The 4529-nt window shown below is 38.0% G+C and overlaps 1 pseudogene; it reads right to left on the minus strand.

The window, feature by feature from the left end:
* Nucleotides 1-3085: 3085 nt before the first annotated feature.
* Nucleotides 3086-3302, minus strand: LOC137761185 (ATP synthase subunit e, mitochondrial pseudogene; annotated as a pseudogene).
* Between the last annotated feature and the right edge of the window lie 1227 nt (nt 3303-4529).

Raw genomic sequence — 4529 nt, forward strand, 5'->3', positions numbered from 1 at the left:
AAAAAAAAAAAAAAAGCAAGAAAACAAGAAAACTCTCCACTGGCTTCCAACCTCACCTAGAATGAAAACCAGACAAGTCCTACACAATGTGGTCTAATCTCCTATACTATCTGCCTTGCACCTTGCTCCAGCCATGGCTCTCCTTGCTTTTCCTTGAATATGCTAAACACACTCTCAACTCAGGGCTTCTGCACTTGTTTCCCTTCCCAAAATGCTCTTCAGATGGATATCCACATGTCCAGTCTCTCATCTCCTTTAAGTCTTTGTTCAAATGCCATTGCCAGTGTGGCTATTCTAACCAAGCTATTTAAACTTACAGTCTCCCTTTGTTTTGTGCCTTGGCTCCCTTCTTGCTTTATCTTTCTTCGTAGTACTTCCACCAATGAAGTTATTATATATTTTACTTATTTCTCTTGTTTATTTTCTGTCTTTGCCTAAATGTAGTCTATAAGGTCAGGGATTATTATATCACTTGCTTACTGCTATATCTCCTGTGCAGTGTCTGACATTCAGTAGGTACTTCTAAATAAAGACTAAATCACTACTTAATAAATATTTGTTTGAATGAATGCATGAGGGAATGCATGAATGCATTTGAGAAAATGCATTTCCTACCATATATGATATAAAAGCATACTGTGCAGGAAGTCAAGGATCTGAATTCTGGTTTTGACTGGGCCTTCTATGAACTGTGTCTTCCATGTGGGCTAGTAGTTCCACCTCTGAGCCTTATTTTCCTAATCTTTAAAACCTATCTTGCAGGGCTATACCAGTCTTCAAATATTATAAGATTATTTCAGGGAGTGCAGTCCTATGTTTGCACAAAGAAGGAATTTAATTCCTCCTTACCCCCTACCTCCCCAGTATACTCACAATCAAAGGTTTATGTCAACCTTATTTCAGGAAAATTAGGTTCCATATGGAAGAGATTGTTTTTTAATTGTCACTGAAATAAATTCCCAATTAGGTAAATATTGTATCCAGAGATGGGAGGCATTACTCTAGCAGAATTAGGGTCCATCATATTTTAGGGTGTATGAAAAGGAAATGGGAAAGAGACATTAGATACCTTTCTTTCTATCCTTGCCTTCATCTTAGAGTTTGAGTAAAGGAACAAGAAATGAAAAGCATTTTGCATTTTTCATGTTTAGCCAAGCTCCTCTGGTTTGCATAGTCATAATACAATTCAAATGACCATTTTTGAAGCTTTAATATTCAGCGCCCTTTGTCCCAGCTAGGCAAAATGAATAGATGATGTTTTGTATTTTGTATTTGTAAATACGTTGCCGTGTGGAAACTAAGGAATGCCCTTAAGCTTTTAAATATTTTAAAGGTAGTCTACTTATTGAACTATTTGATAGTTTTCTAGGATTTTAAAAAATATTTTTTATATCCAATAAGATGATAAGACAATATAGTAAAACCATACTGGTTCAAATTTCCCTGATTCTATTCTCTAATGACTACCTTCAAGATTTCTCTCGTGTGCTGGTCACTTTTTTAATAGATTCCCAATGGATACTTTTGATTGACTAATGTATAACTTGATCGGGTCCTGAATTTGCATGTACTTAGGAAAGGCTGCCTTGAAAAATAGTGCAAATAATTTGTGCAAGTAAGCTGGGAAAAGCAGAATCTTAAAAATATTAAGCAACACAAACTTTAGAGTGACTCTTCACATGTAAATATTTCACACGTTGAGATATTCTAGGCCCATATTAAAGGGATTCTAGTTCTAGATCTGCTTTCCACACACTTCAGTTCCAAGAAGCATCTTCAGAGTTAAGTTCTTGACTGGCCTGTCTCATGTTGCTTCATACATCTCTCCTGAGCTTGGCATTTGTCCTATTTGCTCCTCTGTCCAAGCTTGCCACCCTCATAAAGCTTCCTTGTATTTGTGCTGCTACTCAAGTTTGTTTGTAAGTTGATGACCCATTCCTGGTCTCTACAGCATATATGGAGAGAGGGAGACAGCAATATAGATTTTTTTCCCCCCGCAGTGGGGAGTTCTTAAAGGTTTTCAGGCATGAGAGTGAGATAACCATTTCTGTATGGCGGTGTAGCATACAGCCTGTCTGAGGCCAGAGAGACCAGAGAGAGAACGGTGTGAGAAAGTATAAAAACCTTGAACTCTAGCATAGACGTGCAAGAAATAGCTGAGTGTTCAAATGAAGTACTGCTATTTCCCATGTTGTTTGCAATATGTTTTATCTATCAGTAAGGAAATTGAATAGACCAGACAATAATATTTTCGGTTAACTTTGTAACACAACAGTAAAGTAAGAAAACTCAAAAACAGTCTGTCAGAGTTCATCATCAGACAATCATCTCTTCCTCAACTTCTCTCTAATCTCCCCGGAACTACAATACAATAAAATATTTGCATTTCATTGGTACCTATGAGCCAACCTCTATTTTCTCTCCACTCACCTTCCTGCCCCCTGCCAGTCTGGGTTGGGTGCCATACCCATACATTTCCATAGTACTCTGTTCTTACCTCCCTCCTAGAATGTGACACCTTTTTTTCAAGTCCACAGTCCCTTATCTGCAATTCCAAAATCCAAAAAGCTCTGAAAACCAAAAGTTTATTTTATAACTGGTGCCAAAACTTATTGGCAGCAAAATCTGACCAGAACGGACATGAGGCTATTTATAACGTTGTTTTACAACAGAAATGTTGCTGTATTCGCTCATAGAAGGCTGCCTCAGGCTCTATCGGGAGGTGTTACATGTTACACGTAACACGTATTGTCTTACCTTTCTAAAAATCCACAAATAGTGCTGCTTCTTAAACACTTGCGGCCCAAATGGTTTGGATAAAGGCACATGGCGCTGCACTGTCTCCTGATTGCTAGTCTGCGTCCCCCACCAGCGGGTGAGGTCTCTGGAGTTAGTCCCGATTCCTTATACCTGCTGGCATCTAATGGGTCTCAACAAATGTTGAACCAAGGCATAAGCAAATTAGTATTCACTATCAATTTAGCATATTTAACTTTATTGACTTTCTCTGCTCGCTCATTTATTTATTTATTTCATACAGCACAGAAAACTTTACTAATCCACATTGCTCCGGAGAAATGCAGGCTCACTTTAATATGCCGTCCTCTCGGGTTCCTGTCAGTTCTCTCAATGCGTTTCAGCTCATCCTGCTTCGTTTTCTCCTCAGCTGCTATCCTCCTCTCCTCTTCTGCCTGGGTTTCAGGTAATTGCAGCGCTTGGCTCTCTCTGTAGGCCACACTGAGGAACAGGGCAGTGTAGCCGCCAAGCTTGCGGAGCGGAGAGACCTGCATCGGTGGTACCATCTTGTCAGTGCTCTGTTCTTATTTTTTATATGTTACTATTTTGAGAAAGAAGAGTGAGAGCTAACAGTCCTTTTTTTAATCTCTTTTTTTAAATGGAAAACATAAATATTTGGCCATATTGAAAAATCCACAACAGAACCAAGAATAATATTATGTTTCCTAGTTCTTAGATTTGTGTTTTCTTACCTAGAATGCCAGTGACTCAAAGGCCAAGGGAAACAACTTTCTTTCAAATGTTATATCAATCTTACTAGTTAAAATGTTGAAAAAATGATCATAATGTAGGCAAGGATATAGTGAAATGGACATTCTCAAACAATGCTAGCAGGAATATGGGTTGTTAGAATCTGTCTAGACAGCACTTTACAATACAAATCAAGAAGGTTAAAAAGTTTACATCCACAGCAGAAAGGAGAATAGTTAGCACCTATTATCTAAGAAACATTTGTGTTCTTGAGGCATATCAGTTTTATTTCTTTAGGAGATTTCAGCATATGTGTTACTTTTTCTGAAAGCAGCCAGTATTTAGTTTTATAAGGCCTGCTATGTTAATATTTTTATCTGAAAAGTTTTTAAGACTTTGTTTTGTTTAAACATTCTTTTTAAAAGTTACAGCTCCTACTCCATCTTGCCTTAATACATTGTGTAAGTACATGATAGGATAGTTTAAAAGCTCTCATACGTAATATGCTTTGTTGGCTTTGGCTAATAATTCTATTACTATATTACAATGCATAGTAATTTTTGAACACCCTATCAAAACAGTGTAGGCAATGCATAGTAACCTCCACATTGCATTAAACAAAGTACCTATAGAAAAACAGAGGTATTCTATGTACACTAAATATGAAGGGTTTTAATGTGGGAATTAGAGGCTTCCACAATCATTGGAAGAGTTGGGAAATTAAAGATCAGGGAAGTTGGTCCAATAACCTCAGTTTGCATTGCCAAGGTCGTTGGCTCTGAGAACTTTCTTGGAAGCCTCTGTTTTTCTCAAGAATCTCCAGGAAGCTCCTACAAACTGTATAAGCTTGCAGCACCAAATCAAATAATTCTACAGCATCCACCCCTAGCCATCTCAATTGTCTATGGGATCAAAGAGGGTAATTTGCAAAGAACTCATCCAGAAGCTACCGTGAACTTCATGTCTACTCTCAGCCTACGCATCTATCTGTCACTACCCTGGGAGAGTAGTAGCTTCTGCTCCTCCCCATTCCAATGTCACAT

Source organism: Eschrichtius robustus, chromosome 3 (assembly GCF_028021215.1).
Source record: "Eschrichtius robustus isolate mEscRob2 chromosome 3, mEscRob2.pri, whole genome shotgun sequence".
Lineage (NCBI taxonomy): Eukaryota > Metazoa > Chordata > Mammalia > Artiodactyla > Eschrichtiidae > Eschrichtius > Eschrichtius robustus.